Raw genomic sequence first — 22304 nt, 5'->3', positions numbered from 1 at the left:
CCTTGCGGTATGAGTTCTTGCGTTGTCGTGGTGAAACAAAACTTTGCGTCTATTCACTAAAGACGGTCGATTTTTATTAAGTGCCTCATTCAGATTTGATAGCTGATGGGAATAATAATCACCAGTTATCGTCTCGCTTGGTTCCAGAAGTTCATAATAAACAATACCGGCCGTACCCCACCAAATAGACAGGAGAATCTTCTTGGGGTGAAGGCCATCTCTAGGGGTCGGTTCTGGTGTTTCATCTTTATCTAACCATTGGCGTTTGCGAACAGGATTATTGAAAGTTACCCGTTTTTCATCACCAGTAACGATACGGTTCAAAAAACTTTCATTTTGAAGCTGTTGCAACAGCTGAGAACACACATTCACTCTCTGCTGAAAGTTGGCGACGGAAAGTCTATGCGGAACCCATTTTCCCCAGCTTTGAAACCTTTCCCAAATGAACCAGATGTCTGTGAACTGTGAACCTCTGAGCTATCATATCGACTGTCAAATTTGGCTCAGCTTCCACGAGTTCGAGCAAGGTGTCGGAGTTAAAGACTTCAGGACGACCAGCGCGCGGGGCATCCTCCACGTCGCAGTTACCACTTCGCAGCACGGTATCCTCTCCGTGAACAGTGTTTATTTCTGCAGCAGCACATATAAATAGTTCCGTTATATTCCACGAATAATTTTTTGTATGCAAAAATCGTACAAAAGTGAAATAATGGGTAGGTTAGGTAAGGTAGTGATGGTTGCCCCGAGAGTGGGCCCACTTGAACGAAAGAAGTTTGGTTCATCCTTTGTGATACCATTGCAAGATGGGAAAAAGAGGTGAAGGAAAAAAGGACGAAAGGGATGGGGAGGGTTGAGTGTTTGTGGACTACGAACGGTGGCTAGTCTGCGGTTGTGTTAACCTCTTTATGCTGCTGATGAAGCTCACCAGATCTTTGTTTTCAAGACCTGCTATATCAGCATTCGCAGAAAAGAAGTGAGAGCCAAGATGATTGAATCTTAGTCCCGCGAGAGCAGGGCAGCTGAGGAGCAGGTGCTGAGATGATTCCACCTCATCCTCCATACAGCTGACGCAAAAAGGACTCGAAGTAATTCTGAGTCTCAGGGCATGTATACCCCGCGGACAGTGCCCCGTGAGGATGCAGACGAAATTTGAGAGATGAGATTTTGTCAATCCCAGATTATTCCTCTAACACCTCCTATCCAAACTTGGCCAGAAGGTCTTCGCGACCTTACACGTTCGTGTACGTGCCCAGCGCTCGCTGAGTTGGTGAAATTATGGGTAGAATACGCACGAACTTATGGACTGACCTGATATATCACATTTTATGGTATGGCTGGGGAAAACTGCTATTATTTTTTATGTCGGGTGGAATACCTTAAGTAACTAGGAAATATATTTACCCATACACGTGAAGTATGAGTACAATCATGCACTTAAAGCATAAATGGATGCGTAATATAAAATATGTACATTCTTGTATTATAAAATCATTTGAAATACATAAAGCAAACCATTAAATTTTTCAAATGTGAGTTAATCTATTTTTACTTTAATATTTACAGTTTGCCAGAGCGGCGGAAGAGTGCAATTGAATCGGAGCAGTGAGCTGTGTACGGAAATGAGTAGATCGTTGAAAGCAAGCACATAGCTACCAACAACACTAAGACACATACAAAAGCAAAATGTATTTTCTCTAAGTGTGGGAGTTTTATTCCATTAGAAAAAGAGGAAATCTTAAAAAAACCGCTCAGAAATATAAAATATAAAAATTATAACAAAAAAAACTCGTAGCATTACAAATTGCATTACAGTAAATGAGAGGCTGTCGTTGACTCGCAACTCACAACTCGAAATTGTTCGTGTATGAAATTCAAGTAGCAGCTACAGGACAGGAGACCAGACGAGACGGGATACAAGACGGCTGCAGCGGATCTGCTAAGAGATTGGAACGTTTTCTGTGGTGCTGCTGGTGCTTGACAATTGAAACGCAGCCAGACGGGCAAAGTGTGTGTGGCTGTATCTGGGTGCGACACTCATAAAATAACAAAATAATATAGCTTGGAGTACGTGACGCGTGCACACGTAGATTGGCTGTAGCTGGTGACCGTGACGGCTGAAAGGCGGAGTGACACTTTTATATTTAGTTTGATCGCAACGACATGGCCTGCCTAAATTGTGAGGTATGTTTGGTTCTAATGCTTTCGCATGACGTGAAATTTAATATTTTTATGTAATAAACAGTTAACTATGGAGTAGATCGAATTTCTTATATGATATAATGAATTTATTTTTGAATATATTCGTTTTATTTAGAGTTACGACATTATTTTGATTTAACCCTAATTTGTGTTCGAGACGAAATGAGTTTATCTTACTGGTTTGCTCAAGTTTCATTAAAATGAGAGAACATTGAAATTAATGCCTTTATTTGTATTTCTATTAAATACATTATTAGGATTTATTGTTATTATTAATTTTGCTTTTAATCCGAATTATTCCATTGCTTGATTAGGAATCGGTTCACAAATCAGTTGTTGCAAATCGTGGAATATTGAGTTTGGAATAAATTAAAAAAAAAAAAGAAGAAATTAGCAGGATTCACAATCTTCAAGGTGAAGCGCTTTAGGTGCATAGCAGTGTAACTATTTAAAGGCTAGTGACTTTCAATGAGTATTAAAAATTTAGCAATTTAGTGCGTGCATAAAGGGTGAGTGGACTTTAGGTAAGCACTGACCGACAAATTCTCAATACGTCACTCTTCTATTAATTGATTGCATTGCATGGAAATATGTGGATGTCCGCACAGTTCCGATCATTAACAAAATAGACAGATTTATAATCATCATTTGGCGCTACAGCTCTGTGTGAGCTTTGACCTGCTGCACAAAATATTTCCATTTGACCCGATGCTTGGCTGATTCCTTATAGTTGTGCACCTTGAGTAATCTCATTTCGCTTCTAGTGCGTGAATCCATCTTGATATTAGTATCCTCTTGCATTCGTTGTAAATGTTTTAGCGTTAATTTTTTTCGTTGTGCCCTCGCGGGGTCCATACTCATGATATGGCCTAGTCATCTTAGCCTTTTAGCTTTGTTGAACAGCACAACATTTTCTTCTCTCCTAAGTTGGTCCAGTTCATGGTCCATCCAGTGCGCCATTGTTTTCTACTGCACCTAAGGTAAGGTTAACTCCTCTCGCATTAAGCCACGCCTAGACCTTTTGGTCCCTAGCGATGCAAGATGGAGATCGACGCTACGGAGACTGAAGATGATTTAGAGTAGACTGGAGCGGACTTAGAATACACATCACCTAGGATGTCAACGCTATTAGCAAAGCTAAGCATCGCAGGAGGATCTATTTTTGAGATTTCCTCCAGACCCTGAAACGTTGGGCCTCGCAGACATTTTGAGTGTATTTTTGATAATGTCGGACAAAGGCACAGAAGGTGGTCTAAAGTTTACTCTATATCTTCTCTGCTCTTTTCTTGTAATCCATATCTTGTAAGCACGTGCAGCCAACAGGTTATGGTTTATCAGCATACCTTTAATAAAGAGTGATTTTTTAAGAGCTATAGGAAATATTTTCAAAAAAACACACGTAGGTACAATTCAGAAAAATGCATGAAATTATTTTTATTTAAATCGATAGTACAGGCCATATAGTTTAATGTTTGAAGATGGTTTAATGCAAATGTTGACCGCGACTGCGCTTCAAATGGTCCATCCGCTTAGTCCAATTTTGGCACACTCTTTCCAATGTTTCGGCCGGTATCTCACATATAAATGCTTTAATGTTGTCTTCCAATGCGTTAATTGAAACAAGCTTGCCTGAATAGACATGAGCTTGAACATAGCCCCACAAAAAAGTAATCTAAAGGCGTTATATCGCACGATCTGGGTGGCCAATTGACAGGTCCCGAACGTGAAATAAAATGTTCATCGAACTCGCCTCTCAACAAGTCCATTGTTACGCGTGCTGTGTGGCATGTGGCACCGTTCTGCTGAAACCACATGTCATGGAAGTCAAGCTCTTGCATTTTGGGCAAAAAAAAGTTGGATATCATTTCACGGTACGTTACGATTCGCAGAATCTTTGAAGAAGTACGGTCCAATGATACCTCCAGCCCATAAACCGCACCAAACTGTGTCGCTACTATTTCGTTTCCTATGATCTCTATGTGTCCTGATACTCAATAGATGAACAGCCTTCTGTTCGCGGCTAGCCTTTCTATGGCCTCCCTGTTCCCTTGAACATTTTTGGTCTTAATACAATAGGAGGTTATTGTTTTTATTGCTGCTTGACTGTTCTCGTAAATATTAATTACTGGGGTGTTTTTTTTTGAGCATTTTCGGTTTTTGTGTAGGCTGCTCCGCGGCTTTCCCAACAGCAAAAACTGTTCGAGATTTGCATCATAACGTTTCTCTCAGATACTTGGAGTTTGTTTTTGTCGTTTTCACTCATTGTCCACGACTCCGATCCGTAGCAAAGGCGAAATTTGTGAAGTCTGTTCACCAGCTTTGATTTAAAAAGTTTGACAAGTTTGGCTGATTGGTGGAAATAGAGCATTCCAGCTTGTATTCTTTCGTCGATTGCGATGCTCATTGCTTTGTCGTAGGTTAGTTTAAACGTGAATAGTTAGTTTTAGCTTGGGAGTATGGAAATATTATATGTCAAAGTTTTTACTGCTTCAAATTCGTATATCCTCATTTTGATTGTGCCCGGTACCAACACACTTTTTTCTCGACCAACATATATTTTGATTTTTTCCTCGTTAATTCTCATTGCAATTTTGCCGGTCTGTTGGTCTATGAAGCTACAAATTAGATAGTCGAGCTATAGTTATATCGAAGAAAAAAATTAAGTAACCGCTGGCACTGCGATGTTGAAGAGCCTGGAACTATTTTTTATAATTTTATTGCGAATTTTGCTTGGCTCTTATGGTTCAATAACAATACGAATATGTTTAAGATTAAGACTACGAATATGAATATTAATTTTAATATGAATATCCATGTGAAGGCTAATATGAATAGGAAAATAAATAACAGTACAAGCAGGAGTGAGAAAGCGTGCGAGTACGACTATGAATGTGAAAACGAATGTGAATGGGGATCAGCATCATCATAGCAATTACAGCTCGGCGTGAATCAGTGCTTCCTTCACAATCACGCTCCTTACGATTCGGTTTATTACGTCGCTTCTCCTAGCATGAACATTGTCTGCCCATCTTCTTGGCGATCTTCCACGCTTTCTACTGCCCATAATAAGAGAGCTGAAGGTCTTTTTCGTAATCCTGCTGTCGTCCATTCTGAGTAGGTGTCCAAACCGTCATAGCCGCTGAGTTTTGCACAATGCTTTAACTTAATATCAGCTGTTAGATTTCATCATTGTATCCCATTCTGTTAGATCCATCAGCTTCCCTTACTGGTCCAAAAGGCCTTCTTAGAATTTGACGCTCAAAGCGGAAAAGGTAGCTTTTTATGGTTGATGGCAGTACCCATGCCTCGCAGCCATATGTTGCTACTGCTCTTATCGGCGTGTATGAATGTGAATCTTAACATGAGCACGAATAGAAATGCGAATAACAGTACGGCAACGAATTTGAGTGCAAGTCCGAATATGAATTTGAATATGAATTGGGAGGAGAGTAAGAGTACGAACACGAGCACGCATACGAAACTGAATACGAATATGATTATGCGTAAGAGCACGAATTCGAATACAATTGTAAATATGAATACGAATACGAAGACAAGTATGAGTATAAGTAAGAGAACGAGTGTGAATTCAAATATTAATACGGGCGCGCATACTTATAAAGGATGGTTAAGTTTCAAGGGCCGGTGATGGTTTTGAATAAAATACAATTTTTTAAGTAATTCTTGTCATTTCTCTTTATTATGATAATAATGGTATGGCTCAATTACGTATAAAACAAAATATCGGCCAAATGGCCGCCGCGGCCTCGGCGGCACATCTCCATCCGGTGGTCCAAATTTTCGATGACGCTGAGGCATAATTGCGGTTCTATGCCGTTAATGTGCCGAATTATCTCATCCTTTAGCTCTCGAATTGTTGCTGGCTTATCGATGTACACCTTTTCCTTCAAATAACCGCAAAGAAAGAAGTCTAACGGTGTCGTTGACGTTTAGGTGTGGTTCACACTCAACATCGAGCCTTGAAATTTAACCAGCCTTTATATGCATGGACAAATAGAATATATAGGAATTTAAGCTTAAACTTGATGATTTCCATTAGGTTTCTCTCCTATTGGCTTTTGAAAGCTGCTTTGTCATATTGTTACGTGTTTTGAGGCAAAAACAAAAGCGAGTTAAAAATATAGATAACCCAAATAATTGCGTCACTCCGAGACTTTGGCACAACATTACGTAAAAATCAATAAAGCAGTGTAACACTACGCTTCCTTGGTTCTGGATGAAATGGAGTGTAAGAAATGTTGCTGATTGTAATAACAACACCAAAAATACAAGCCATATTTATAACAGGTCAGGGCGCACGTACAATGCAACATCCACATCAACAGAAATAGAAACAGAAACAGTATCAGCAGCAGCAATAATGTAAACAACACTGATAACAGCTACCGAAAATACAAAATATACTCGGAGCAATAGCAAGAACAAGCTAAGCGCCTGCAACAACAAAAGCAATGGGCAATAGCAACAGCGCCACCCCGTTCACCAGCAAACACACCAAAAAGCTTTGGCAAATACTACAACCGAGCGAGCACAAACACACACGCACAGTTATTAATGACATCCCAAAACAAACAAGTAGCGTAGCAGCAGCAGCAGTAGCAAGAATTACGAAAACAACAATCACATCAACAACAGTCACGCTGAGGGCGAGAGTGCTTCGTCGACAATGATTTTGTTGACGTTGACGACAACATCGACATTCACCACATGAATACACACAATACATTGCCAAGTGTCGATGTCAAGTATTTGTAGACGCCGAGGCATTCGTTTACAGTAAGCCACACTCGCACACACACACACTTATGCATAAAAATATTTACCTACAATTTGGTATGGACGAAGTTGTTGCAATTTGCTTGCTGGAAAGGCGTTGGGTTAGGTTGGATGTGAGTGTAAATGTGTACACTTTGTTTGCGTATGTGTGCGTGTCAATGTATATTTTATGCTGGATTGCGAGCCGACTGATAAATTTGCTTCGAGTATTCTTAACCGTTTTCAGTGAATTTCACACACACACACATATATAAATATTGTAGTTGTGTATTGCATACATGCAGGCGCGAATCTCACTTGCCTGTTGTGACGCTCGTTATTGAAAACCCAATTCAATTATTTACATTATTCGAATATTTCAACCACACATTATTACGCACCAACAAACAAACTCAGACATACAAACCTGTGTATGGCACACAAACAAACTAGCACCCAAATGTATTGGCACGTGAACGATGAAGTGCCATTGCGTATGTGGATATGCAAATACGTACACAAAACATATGGTGTGCGACATGCCCAACAGTCGGGCAACAATGGCGAGATTTACTTTGTGGCCATGTTGAAGCCCACAAAGTTCACATCAAATTCATTAGAAGGCCACCGTTGTTGTTAATATGCAGCAGTGGCGTCTTGAGCGAATCAGTTAAGGGATGTAGTTGGCTGTGTTTTTAACCTAAATTCATTGTCCTCCAGCTATTTATCTACTTTCGAAATCTATTGAGTGCTTCTGGGCAAAAGTTGTGCATGTATTCATCACCTTACAAGCTCGAAGTTGTTGCAACAAATGCTGCCACAAGGCAAGTGTTAATTGAGATTTAGTGAATTATGAAGGGATATTTTGTATTGAAACTTTAGATGGGTGAAACGTTAATGAACTTTCGTAGATAGCTTTAAAGAGAGCTTTAAGTAGAAGAGTCCCTATGCTATTTATTTTACTACATTTATATATTTTAGTAATCTACAGTGCAAATCGCCTTACCGACTAGACAAAAATGTAAAAAAACAAAGAAACCAAATGTGGCAACTAAAGTATTAGCAATCAATAAATAGGTGTATATCTAATTTCAAGCAACTCAATTTAAATTTTTTCAAAATTTTTACAGAAATAGATGTAGATAAAGGGAAAGGGAGCAGTCTTGAATTGAATAATGAAGTATACTCTCGACAGTGCGCGAGCATCGGTGCATTACTCGTTAAATTTTTTTTTTTTTTTTCTTATAATTCCTTATGCTTTTCTTATTTCTTCTTATGGTTCTTATGTTTTTATTATGTATTTCTTATGTATTTTTTCTTATGTTTTCTTATTTTTCTAATGTTTACTTATTTTTCCAATGTTTTTTTATGTATTATCTTTATAATTTATTTACGTATGTTTTTATATGTTTTCTTATGTTTCCTTATGTTTTCTTATTTTCCCTATGTTTTTTTTTTAAGTTTCCTTACGTTTTCTTATGTTTTCTTATGTTTCCTTATGTTTTTTATGTATTTTTTTCTTATGTTTCTTATATTTTTCGAATGTATTTTTTCTTATTTTCCCAATAATTTTTTATGTATTATCTTTATAATTTTTTACGCATGTTTTTATATTTTTTCTTATGTTTCCTTATGTTTTTCTTAAATATTTTTTATATTTTTTCTTATGTTTTTTTATGTTTCCTTTAGTTTTTCTTATGTTTTCTTATGTTTCCTATGTTTTCTTATGTTTCTTTATGTTTTCTTATTTTCCCTATGTTTTTTTTAAGTTTCCTTACGTTTTCTTATGTTTCCTTATGTTTTTCTTATGTATTTTTTTATTTTTTTCTTATGTTTCTTATATTTTTCGAATGTATTTTTTCTTATTTTCCCAATGATTTTTTATGTATTATCTTTATAATTTTTTTACGCATGTTTTTATATTTTTTCTTATGTTTCCTTATGTTTTTCTTAAATATTTTTTCTTATGTTTTTTTATGTTTCCTTTAGTTTTTCTTATGTTTTCTTATGTTTCCTTATGTTTTTCTTATGAATTTTTTATATCTTTTCTTATGTTTCCTATGTTTTCTTATGTTTCTTTATGTTTTCTTATTTTCCCTATGCTTTTTTTAAGTTTCCTTACGTTTTCTTATGTTTTCTTATGTTTCCTAATGTTTTTCTTATGTATTTTTTTATTTTTTTCTTATGTTTCTTATATTTTTCGAATGTATTTTTTCTTATTTTCCCAATGATTTTTTATGTATTATCTTTATAATTTTTTTACGTATGTTTTTATATTTTTTCCTATGTTTCCCTATGTTTGCTTATGTATTTAAAATATAATATTTCCCTTTAATTTCTTTTAAACTTTCTTTTTGCATTTTTTTAAATTTATATTCTTTTTATAATAAATAAATAAATGCAATATTTTTGATATGATTTTAAAATATTTTATTATTGCATTTTTTATATTTAATAATAATTTAAATTTATTAAACTCTCCGCAAATTATTAGAACGAAGATTTCTTTTCGGAACATTCAAGCTTATCCGCTCAAGTAGATCTGGACAGTCGACGATGCCATTAGGCTAGATTAGGTTTGGCAGACGCATCGCACATAGGAACAGCGATACCACTTAGACCACGAAATGGGTCCGTTGTGAGCCGCAGGGCTTGGGCTACATTTTCCCTTCTATATTTACCCATCCTGAGCTTTGGACAAAGCGTAAAAGGTTGTTGATACCTAAAGTGTATAGATTATCTATATTCGTTAAGAAGTAGGATCTTAAATATCGGTTCCTGCTTCTGGCTAGAGCCGGGCATGTGCAAAAAAAAGTGTTGAATTGTTTCCAACTTCTCCTCATTTCTTCAGCTACGACAGAAATCATGCATGTAAACGTCTAGTCTCCTTGCATGATTTCCTATGAGACAATGCCCTGTGAGGGCTCCTGCTAAGGTCCTTAGGCCTATAACAAGAAGCTTACGAGTTGCGAGAGGCACCCCCATAAAATGACTTTTGTTTGGCATGCAGGTACCTTCTCTTGCAAGTTGGTCAGCTCTACAGTTTCCTGGTATATCTCTGTGGTCTGGAAACCATCATAAGATGGTACGACATTGTTTGGCCATCTCATTAAGAGATGTTATTTGGAATGCATCCAGGGCCCGTAGGGCAGTTTGGTTGTCTGATAGAAAGCAGATATCTGTTGATGATATTCTGTTTATCTTTAACCATTTTAAGGCTTCATGAATAGCGTTTATTTCCGCTTGAGAAACACTACAGTGATCCGATAGTTTAAAGGATTCACTGATAGAAAGCTCTTCGCAATATAAACCTGATCCTAGGCAGGTGTCCATTTTAGAACCGTCCGTGTGGACCTTAACGGGTGTGTTGGGTGATGGATCTTCTTTAAGTCATTCCAGTCTAGAAAGGATTTTCATTAAGAAATAAACGAAAGTGAAAGAACTGTCCCTCTCTTTTTAAGATTTTGTAAATTAATTAGCTTAAGCCGAGAATCAAAGGATGGAACAAGGCACTCAAATCGCTGGGGACGTATTGCCTGCTTAAGAAATAATTTTTGAACGCGCTCTATTCTATTATTTTACTTTATGATTGTGCGTGCGTGCAAAGTATAAGAAGCTCAAGGAAAACCTAATTTGTCGGAGATGAAGCTTAGTATAAGTTAGTTTCAATGTAGTACTTACAGCTAAATAGTGATCCGATGTATTTAAGATAAATCAATCGATGGTGCCAAAACTTGGTATATCAACTGTTTGAGCGTGGAGAATCTCTATGATTTGATATTTTTGAAAATTAAAAAAACAATCCAAAGTATGCTAGCAACTTAATATAATTCCTAGATGCACATTCGATTTTCGATTTTTAAAATTTTTTATGTTAGTACACATACCCGACATCTATGTTCACGGCTACATCTACAAGGTGGCGCAAAATTAAGTATCCTATCGGAAGATTTATAATTTTCGTAAATGGCGAATCATATTTTACTGTTGTAAGATAGACAGCAGCAGTATCTAAACAGGCAAGCAATAATTGGAGTAGAGGGGAGTAGAGGCAAAGCTCAAAATAAAGATTTCCAGCACGCAAAATCTTCTTTTGTTTAATAAAAAAGTTATTGAAATGGAAAAAAATGTATATGCACAAAAGTTGCATGCATTTAAATGAATTGGGTTTTCAGCCAAAAAAGGTTGATTTTAATTCAACCCTTTGCAACAAAAAGAGTAAGGTGCAGCGAAACCCTTGGGACTTAACTTTCCCCACGCATGTGTGCCTCGGATTTGAAATGTTTGAATTGATACCGTGAAAAAGCGGATCTATGTTATACATATTATAAAAACTAGGTACTATAAAAAATACCACGGCATTGTACTTATTGTTTCTTCTTCTTCCTGACTGGCACTATAACCACTTAAGCGATTTTGGCAGAGTGCCAGCTGGTGCCAGTTGGAAAGACCAAGTGAAGGCAATTCCTTCTCCACCTGATCTGTATGTTTACCACAAAAGTTAGTAACGTAGCGTAAAAACTAGCTTTCTCAAAAGTGGGTGTGCATTTCGTCCATTTCAAAAAGTAGATGTAGTAGTAGTAGATGAGCGTCTATATATCACTAATCAAAAGCCATAGTCTATTCAGTAGCTATGCGATATGTAAACGATTTTTCGAATCTCAAGCCAAAGGCGGTTAAGCGATTTATAGAAAACTTTGATTAGCAAAATGTTGCACAAGACCACTTGAAGTTTAATTTTGTGTAATTTCGGCCAACGTAGCCGAATGAATTCGGAAGAGAGTAGGTTCGACTCTCCGTGCATGAACATCAAATAATAGAAAACATTTTTCTAACAGCGGTCGCGCCTCGGCAGGCAATGGCAAATTTTCGAGCGTATTTCTGACACGAAAAAGCTCCTCATAAAAAACTGTCTGCCATTCGGAGCCGGCTTAGAAATGTAGGTCCCCCCATTTGTGAAACAAAATCAAAACGCACGCCGCAAATGGGAAGAAGAGCACATCCAAACACCCAAAAAGGGTGAAAGTGTCTATTGTGCTAACAAAGTAGACTTCCTAAACGGACACCATTTATTAAAACTGATAATAAGAACTCGAAGGCCCGAAAAGAAACTGGCAATAATTATGGCGAAAAATTCAATTGATCCAATCAAATTGTTTACCACCTTTGCTCAAATTTTGAAAATGAACACATCCATAATTAATTAGTAATTCATAGTGAGTAATAAATGCATAAATGCCCACTTTCTATAGGATTCGATTACTTCTGATTCGTTATAAAATTCTGAAAATTCACAACAAACGCCCACAATGGAATATCGAGCAACAATACAAAATATCAGTGCATAAGTAAATTGGGAGTGTACTGAAAAGCTTAGGCGTCTAAAATCATACAATAAATTGCCTGAAAATCAAATAATCAAAATTGGTGTATATGTAAATATGTATAGATGTACGGGTGTACAGTTGCACAAGTTTGCCGGAACATGCGTTAACTGGAAGCGTTGGTCTCACTTGATTGGGCCAGTCTTAATTGAAGCAAATGGAGGAAGATGAATGCAAATTAAAACAAAACTGAATTGCAGCATTCAAGTGCATTCGGGTGTAAATAATTTTCTAGATAACAATAGGCTTTGGTAGAGGCATATGTGCAGATACACGCACATCTCTATGAGAATTGAAATGCCACTTTGCTTGAATGCATGAACGTACATGCATGGCATTCTTGTATGAGTGGTCGAGCGCTTGTTGTTTTAAACACCCGGCAGTAAATTCTTGAATAGCTGCATAAAATAATTAATCTCTCTAGTGGAATAACCGGGGATTGGGAAGTTTATTTTAAAGGTAGATTTCAATGCATCTTTCGAGAAGAGATAAACCTTTTTGAGTTTTGGGTTAACTGTATGACGAAGGGTTTACAGATACTGCAGCCTATGAACTTTCCTGAGTGCGACGCTAACTAAGTTGCAGAGCCAAGTATTATGAACCGACAGGGGGACGCAAAATTGTTTATTATCGTAAGATGCATACATTTTGCATATGGCAGGGTGGGTTAGTCATATTTGACACTGGTAAAGTAGACAGCTGCTGTACACTAAGAGATGAAAGCAATGCAGCGCAGAAAGCTCAAAATAAAATTCCGATCACTCAAAATATATTCAAAAACTAAGTTGAACCCTACATATTCCACTCATTGCAATATATGTTAAAGGAATAGCATCCATATCTGCTTCAGGGATCCAAGCGGCACGCACGCACGGTTATGCATCAGTTCTACCCTATGATCAGAAAGTACCGGGAATGTTTAAATAAAACAAAACAGAGTTAAATTTCAGGTCAATTTATTTTATCTCCTTCAAATATGACCCGTCTGAAGCAACACACATGTGCCAACGTTGAACCCAGTCCTCCATGCACCCCTGGTAGGCCGACGAAGAGATGGCCTTCAGCTCCTTCGTCGCATTCTCTTTGATCTCCTCTAACGAGTGAAATCTCCTTCGACGAAGTGGTAACTTCAACTTGGGCAACAAAAAGAAGTTGCATGGGGCCATATCAGGTGAATGCGGTGCTTGCACGATGGTATTTACCTGGTGTTTGGTCAAATAATCCAGCACAAATTGGGCTCGGTGCGATGCTGCGTTATAATCATGCAAAGTCCAAGAATTTTTTGCCCACATTTCCGGCCGTTTGCGTCGTACAGCATCTCTCAAACGTTTCAAAATGGATCAATAATATTCTTTATTGACTCTCTGGCCCAATGGAAGGTACTCATGGTGCAGTACGCATTGGCAATCAAGGAAAACAGTCAACATCACCTTTCCGGTCCTTTCTGATCACAGGGTACTATTTGTGTGACACTTGCAAGACGCCTCGAAAGCAGATAGATCTAAACAAAATAAATCGAATATCCGGCAGAAGAGATTGGCAGACTAGAGTTGAATCAGATGATAGTGGCTACCATGTTTATAGCGACGTCTCAAAGATGGGCAATGAATGGCGCTGGATCGGGAGTTTGCTCGAAGCAATTATCCCTAAATTGCTTATTTAGACTCCCTCACTGGGTTTTGTTTTTGGAGGAGGAAAGCATTGAAAGCCCATGGCCATGAAGTGCCGTCAATGTGGGACTTTAACCCGAACTAAAACCCGCTTTTGTCCGAACGGTTGCTCCTCCCGGAACTTTGCCATTAAGTAATACGTCGAAAGGCCGTTATGGTGTATGTTAACTCAAATCAGGCAGTCTTTATTAGTACGAGAATCTCTCCGGGGCTCGTTTTACAATGAGTTTAGCATTTCTATTAGCTTGGAGATCAAGTTGACCCAAGTTCGCCTTTCGGACCCATTCTTCATCACGAAGCGTTTTCATTATACGCGCTGTAACACCACTTAGTGCTCGCCATTGTCCAGGTTTATCGCACATTTACATCGTAAAATCACCAAAAACCCTGCAAAGGTTTTCTCTTTCGGTGTCGAAACGCGGGCACTGTAATAGCACATGATTTGTACTCTCTGGTTCGTCAGGGCAGACCGAGCCAAAGGGGCTGTTTTCCAAGTTAAAACGGTGTAGATACTCTTTAAAACATCCGCGACCGCTCAGCAGTTGCGTCACGTACAAGTCAACTTCTCCGTGCTTCCTTTGATACCATTTCTCTATGTCTGATATCAGTTTTTACGTCCAACGACCATCTTTTGAAAGGTTCCAGCATTGCTGCTACTCTCTGATGGTTCGCTGTCTCTCTTCTTCTATATTATCACCGAACGGTATTTCCTGTGGTAGATTATACAGCCTCTGCAGCTCTTTGACCGAGAGATCTATGGGGATTTTCCTCGATATAAGCGACTTTTCCGCATTTGCCCATATCGACGCTGCGTACGTTATCACGGATGTGGTGACAGATAAAGCAGTCATTTTTCCTCCCGACGTCCTCCTATATTTGGCATAAGCCGTGAAAGGACACTGTGTACTAGCTACGCTTTTTTGCTGACCGCCTCACAATTATCCTTCAACGTTAGTCTTGAGTCGATGATGACTCGTAGATACTTCAAGCACGACTGAGACCTTTTGGAGTGCTCGCCACCGTTATCACTATCTCCTTGCGTGCCCTCCTTTTGCTTAGCAAGACTAGTTCCGTCTTCTGCGCTGCAAGTTCAAGTTTTGCTGCTATCTACCATTTTCGTATACGTGAAATTACGTCATTGCATATGGCCGTTTGTGGCTCGAGACGTTTACCTACTACCAGCAGCGCGATGTCATCAGCGTACCCAACAATTGTTGCTTCTGCGGGAAGGGCCATTTTAAGCACGCCGTCGTACAATGCATTCCATAGCGATAAGACTAATGGACTTACCCCCAGCAAATGATGGTCAAACTGCAATCAAGGTATTGGCCTCAGCGCGCATCAACTCAAGATGTGTTAAAGAATGCAGGAGGTTCCTCTCGCTTAGCCGAATGATGAGTGTGTAAGGAAAGTCTCCGAGCTTGACTTTCAGGGAGTGATAGAGAACATATGCAATCTCCTAAACGAACTGTGCATTGCGATTGACTTGAGTGTAATCGCGGAAGGTGGTCTCTGACTACTAACTGTAGAGTCTTCAAATCGCTCTGACCAAAACTGAACATTTAAAGGACAAAATGTCTACTTGGGTACAAGAGATAAACTACCAGCTTTCTCTCAGGTGTTGCAACGGTTCACTGCGCTATTGGGCCCTAACCAGTAGAATAGTTGTACCTCAGAATGACTTAGGCAGGAGTTGTGGAGATGAAGAAGAAATTAAATCGGTACAGCACCTCCTCTGTGATGTCCTGCACTTTAAAGAAGCTATGCCAAATATCTTGGCGAATGCTTTTTTGAAGACCTGGGAAATGTGCGAAATGTTTCACAGGAGGGTTTAGTTACCTCCTTAAAAATATCCAAGAAGCTTAAGCAACTTAGTCAGCGGATGGAAATCAAATGCAGATATCTCAATGGGCCTTAGGGCCGCCGAGTGTCTTGTCTGGGACAAGCAACCTGATTAATTTTGCGTCATCTTGTATAACCTTCATATCGCTCTTTCGTTATATGGCAGAAGATTTCGTGGAAAATCAATAATGTTTTAGCGAGTGCTCTTAAGGCTCGGACAGGATTTTCTCGGCGATGCCATAGGCAGCTGAACTGCTAAACAAGTGCATCAATGCACGTCTACAACTTAATTATGCCGCCTTCAATTCGAAAGAAGGTGGAAAGAGGAGACAGGAGTTGCACAAAGGTTTCTAAACCATCAAAGGTTTCTAAAACCATCGCAAGGCTGGAAAATCGTAGCAGTAGCCACAGCTAGCACAAAGTGGGTGCGTAATGTGCTAGAAAGTAATTCATAGAAGACTTTTTGCTTGGCTTTGGCTTTTAGCGCCGTTTTGTTGGTTTTTGCCATCGTCCTAAAGAGAGTCCGTGCAGGTCTGAATTCAGTCCGATTTGCTACAAGGTGATGTCCGCCGCCTTGTTTATACCCACCCCCTGTCAATTATGCTTTTATTTACTCTGCATTGTTTCTTCGTCCACTCTACTATTCGTTTATTCATTTAAACAGTCGAACGAGCAGTCAATCATTGTTTTTCAAAATGCAAGTAAATAAGTGTGCGTATGAGTTTTTAGTTTAAACTGCCCTTTTATTTACATTTTATTGTTGCTATGTACACGCACATACATACATACATTTACACACACGCGCATAGGTGTGCACGCCGACGTATTCAACAAAAACAAAGCAAACATTTAATGCGGCAATATGAACTGTTTGCCTTTGAAATTGCCACTGCATTTCCATGGATGGGTGTTGAAGGCAAAACATTTTGTTTTTTTATTAAATCAATTTGTTTTTATTAAATCAATTTATATGTGTGGAATATATTGACAGAAAAATTATTTTTTAATTCTGTGGCAAATCGCTATTACGTAATATCTGTATATACATAGAAAATAAAAATTATAAAGGGTCTTTCAGAAGATGCGCCAAAATTTATATTCTTTCAAGTTGCACTGTTTTTTTTTTTCACTATTTCAATAGGGCTCTTAACAATGTTATGTGAAAAATGGCATCATTGAAGTGTCTACTACGAGCGCGTCTACCGATAAAATTCGCCAAACAGTCGATTCATCAATGTCTAATTGTTGAGAGCGTCAAGATATCCATCTTCAAGTGTGTTCAGCCACACTTTATGCTATAGCTGCAATATTCTCAAGATAACGTCCAGTTTTTGGACTGCCAGTCGTCTTTATCTCCTCGATAAAACCAGTTTCTTGACATTTTTTTCCCAACCTCTGAACTGTCGACTCATTCGGACGATTATTTCCACCAAAAAAAATACAAATTTTCCGATATGTTGTGCTTAAGGGGGGAAACCAGTTAAGACTTATCAAAAAATCGACTTTTTTTTATTGCATAAATTGTTAGTATATCTACTCAAGAATATGTGGTAAAAATTTAAAAGCGAAATTCGCATTATTCCCGATTCTATGAGCACTTAAGTGACTGCCCTTCGGTTCCGCACCGTAGCGCGCGTTAGTTAGAACGACGTTTTTCTCGAAACTTCTTTTTTTCAACTTTTTTTCTAGCTCAAAAAGTTAAGGACCAATCGTTATAAATTTTTTTGGAGTATTCTTTATTCAATCCTTAGTCATATGAACCTAATTCTGGGATTATGTTATCATTAAAAATATTTTTTTTAAGCAAAATAGATGAAAAAATATGGTATGAAAAAATTACATTGTGTTCAAGCGCCTCAAAGATATGCAATTTTCCATATTATTTTATCACAATTAGGTTCATATTCTTAGGAAAGTTGTTGTTAATGAAAAAAACAATTGTTGTTGATTACGGAGAAAAATTGAAACTTCAGGAATGCCCACCAGCAAAATAATCGGATGGCGGTCGTCCATGAACAACACGCTCTAACGGCACTATTTCCGGCAGAAATGGATTGAAAGAGTTGTAAAGTGTGCTTAAAAATATGAGTAAAATACCCTCCTTCCTTGTTCAAAAAATTCACGAAGAACACCAAAATTTCGGCCTCCTAAACCGGTTTCCCCACTTAAAGATGGTTGGTTGGTTGGTTAGAGTGGTGATTCAGCCAGACTCCAACTAGCGCTTCCGCACCATTTTGTTGCCACATCCTTGTTACCAAATTGTTTAACAGTTATTTGCAGCAGGACTATATCCAGTCTGTGCGGTTTAGGAACCTCGAGACTCTCGAACAGCGGTTTGCCCAGGGTTAACATTCTGTCCCTCCATAGGGCAGGGCATTCACAGAGGAAATGGAAGATTGTTTCTTTTTTCTCCGGTTGTTTACAACTGTGACAGTATGTGTTGTGAGGGATGCCCATTTTGGCGGCTTGTTCTCCGATAGACCAGAAGCCAGTTATGACTGCCGTAAGTCTACAGGTGTCCCGTCGTTTCATGTTTATTAATGTCGACGATTGCTTGAGGTAGTAGGTGGGCCATAACGTTCTGCTGATTTTGCATTTCGTCTGGTCTCTCCATCTACAATCTGCAATTCGAAGGTATTTTAGGGAAATTGCGTTCTTGACCGCACCTAGTGGGGTGAATACTGGTACTGCAGGATCGCTATTCATGGCAGATCCCCCTCTTGCCAGTTCATCAGCTTTTTCGTTACCTTCTATGTTCCGGTGTCCCGGGACCCAAATTAAGATTACTCTATGGTTTTCACTCAAGTTGGTGAGGCTATTCCTACTTTGCTCCACCACTTTAGAGGTTGTTATAGTCGCGTCCAGCGCCTGGATTGCGGCTTGGCTATCCGAAAGAATAGCGATATTGCCCTTAAAAGAGAAATCTGCGATTAGTAACCTACAGGCTTCCCCAATTGCTAGTACTTCCGCTTGGAAGACGCTGCTGGTATTAGGGAGACGCACAGATTTTTCACTTCCAAGTCTATGAGAATATATACCAGCTCCAACACCACAGTCCATTTTACTGCCATCTGTATAGACTGTGGTATCGAAGTTGTTTAGAGAGAATCCCTTATTCCATTCTTTTTTAGATGGAAAGAGAGTGGCAAAATTCCTATTGAACGTTACCATCGGGACGAAGTAGTCAGTCCTCACCGAGGTTAACTGAGTTTGTCGCGATAATAGACTAGCGTGACCATAAGTTTTTCCTTTCCAGCGACCCGCTTCATTTAACCTAAATGCACTCATGGTTGCCGTCTTCTTTATATGTAGGTCTATTGGAATAACGTGTGTCAATGCATTGAGAGCCTCTCTAGGACATGATCTGATTGCACCGACCGTTATTGCACAGGCTGATCTTTGTATTCTGCCGAGTAATTTGGTATTGTACTCTCTCCCTAAAGCTTTCTACCAAGCTACCGAACCATACGATAAAATGGGTCGTATAACCGCCTTATACAGCCATAATGTATGCTTAGGTTGAAGACCCCATTTTCTTCCAAGCATACGCTTGCAGGCATATAAAGCAATTTCTGCTTTCCTTACCCGTTCTTCGACGTTTAACTTCCAGCTAAGTTTGGAGTCCAAAATGACCCCTAAGTACTTTGCGCTGGTTGATAAAGACAAAGTTTGTCCGTTGATATTTGGTAGGGTAAAAGTTGGTACCTTATATCTGGTGGTAAAAAGCATAAGTTCTGTTTTACGCGGGTTTAAACTTAGCCCACATCCTGTGGCCCAAGAGTTAAGCTCGCCTAACGCCCTTTGGATGATCCCACTGATCGTGGACACAGTCCTGACACCATTAGCACCACATCATCAGCGTACGCCACCACTTTTACCCCACCTCCGTCAAGTTTTATTAAGATTTTGCTATTCACACATAGCCAAAGAAGTGGAGATAATACTCCCCCTTGTGGAGTGCCCCCGTGGACCTTCTTGGTTATGTTGATATTACCCATATTAGCTTTGATGATCCTGGATTCTAGCATGGAGATGATCCAGTTACTGATGCAACTGTCCACCTCCAGGTCTATCAACGCCCGTTGGATGGCATCTGTGCTAACATTGTTAAAGGCGCCTTCGATATCCAAGAATGCCGCCATGGTATAATGTTTGCTCTCTAGAGAGCCCTCTATTGTTCCGATTACCTCGTGAAGCGCTGTCTCCGTAGATTTGCCTTTAAGGTATGCGTGTTGTGCAGTTGATATACCCGAGCTCTCCAAAGAGCTTCTGAGGTGCGTATCCAAAAGTCTTTCAAAAGTTTTTAACAGGAAAGACGAAAGACTGATTGGCCTGAAGTCCTTCGCTGATTCATGTCCTCTTCTACCTACTTTTGGTATGAAGACGACCTTGACTAGTTTCCAGCTATCTGGAATATGGCCTAAGTTTAAACACGCTTTAAAAATTTCCTCTAGCCATGGTAGGATACAGTCCAAGGTTTCCTGTAACATCTTTGGAATGATCCCATCTGGCCCCGGAGATTTAAAGGGTGAGAAAGATTTGATTGCCCATGCAACTTTTTCTTTGGTAATAATTTCATTTGCAAGATGCTGTGGATTATATTGGCTCCGCCTAATGTTTCCCCTCTCACTATCGTAAGCGCTGCATCCCGGAAAATGCGTGTTTAGCAGAAGCTCTAGCGATTCTTCTGCTGTAGCTGTCTAAGTTCCATCAGGTTTCTTGACCCAAGAAGCCATTGAGTGGTCTTTGGAAAGAACACGGCTGAGCCTAGCAGAATCCCTGGTGGATTCGATTGACGAACAAAATTCCCTCCAGCTCTCTTTTTTGGCGGCCCTGATTGCCTTCTTGTACTGTCTCCGACTTTCTCTGTACAATTCCCAATTTCCCGTCGAGTAGCTGAGGTTAAACGTTGATCTAGATTTTTCCCTTAGTTTTAAGAGCTCACTGCTCCACCAAGGAGGGTGAGTTTTTTTGCTAAATTTTATGGGGCAGGACGTTTTGTAGGCCCTACTAAATGCCTTTTCCAGTGTTATGACCCTACTCTCAAGGTTTTCCGTGAGAGTGATTTGAGGGATAGGAGTCTCTCCTATCCTCTTGTTTACTACATTTTTGAACCTCTTCCAGTTGGTTCTTAAAGGATTTCGATACGGTAGGGGTGGATCTACCATAAGATCCAAACCGTACAGAATCCAACTATGATCAGAAAAGGACCTTTTATTGGATACCCTCCAATTATCTACCCTTACTGAGCTATTTTCAGACAGTAGAGTAACATCAATCACTTCCTCCCATCCTCTGAAGTACTCCGTACTAGGAAAGGTGAAAGTGGGAGTGTTACCCCTGTTACATACCGATAAGTTAGTATTAATAATAAAATTATATAAAGACTCACCTCGGTCGTTTGTCTCGGAGCTTCCCCACAACGCATGCCTCGCGTTGGCATCGCATCCGAGCAGCAGGTTCTTGTTTCTGGCTTCACGCACAAGCCGACGAGCCTCCTCGGGTGGTGCTGGCCGATCATGTGCCATGTAGATGGAAGCCAATATGATGCCGACACCGTCAGCGGCTTCTACCTCCACAGCCGTCACATCCTGTGAACAATATGATGGGATTAAAAATATGTTCAAATGTTTCTTAGCTACAATACAAGATCTGGGGTTACCTTCTGTCCGTTTGTAGAAAAGGTTGTGGTTGTTCCCAGTAAACCCCTTCACCTCGGTGCTCCGCACCCAGGGTTCCTGGATTAAAGCGATGTCGACGTCCTCCTCCGCCAGGAGAACGGTTAGGTTGTCCGTTGCCGTCCGCGAGTGCTGCAGGTTTATTTGGACAACCTTGAGACCCATGCTGCTGGTCGCTTTACAATTTGACGGCGTCGCCAAGCTGCACTTCCGGGTGTTGCTCATTAGCGCCATCGTTTTTGGTGGATGCGGCGTCGTCAAGTTGCATGCCTGTGAGCAACTCGTTGGCGCCGTCAACCTCGTCCTGTTCATCCTCCGGATTTGCAGATCGGAATATCTTCAGTTGCGTTTTCCTGACGCCGAACCGAAGTTTATTGTCCACTTTTCCCAGTGGCTCGATGCTCTCCTCCGATATTTGGAGAAGGAAGGCCACACTGTTCTTTTGCGGAGCCTCCGCTTTGATGATGCTCCAATCATCCATCGGAACAGTGCGGTTGTGTACCTGCAGGTATGGAATAATCTGCTTAGCTTCGAATTCCATGTTTGGAATCCAGATGCGGGCCCTCGGCCGTCGAGGGATTTCGCTGGCCGGGATTAGTTTGAGCCTCAAACCTTCCCAGTCGCTCTGGATTTTGCCCACAACTGTTTGCAGGAAGTTAAGGGAGAGTTGATCGTCGCACTTGATCACCCTGTATCCGCGGACCACCTCCATTGAATCAAATCCTGGCACATGACCCTCCGGGTTTGCCATGACG

The 22304-nt window shown here is 39.7% G+C and overlaps 1 protein-coding gene across 3 annotated transcripts in view; it reads left to right on the top strand.

Moving 5' to 3' along the window:
* LOC128862430 (uncharacterized) overlaps positions 1-22304 on the top strand; it is a 153338-nt gene that overhangs the window by 56807 nt on the left and 74227 nt on the right. For all 3 annotated transcript variants that reach the window (XR_008454481.1, XM_054101039.1, XM_054101040.1), the window contains exon 2: positions 1564-2181. The gene's annotated coding sequence lies outside the window, so the exon portion shown is untranslated. The remainder of the gene's footprint in view (positions 1-1563; positions 2182-22304) is intronic.

Source organism: Anastrepha ludens, chromosome 4 (assembly GCF_028408465.1).
Source record: "Anastrepha ludens isolate Willacy chromosome 4, idAnaLude1.1, whole genome shotgun sequence".
Classification (NCBI taxonomy): domain Eukaryota; kingdom Metazoa; phylum Arthropoda; class Insecta; order Diptera; family Tephritidae; genus Anastrepha; species Anastrepha ludens.
The sequence above is the reverse complement of the archived record's forward strand: the minus strand, read 5'-3'. Positions and strand labels throughout refer to the sequence as shown.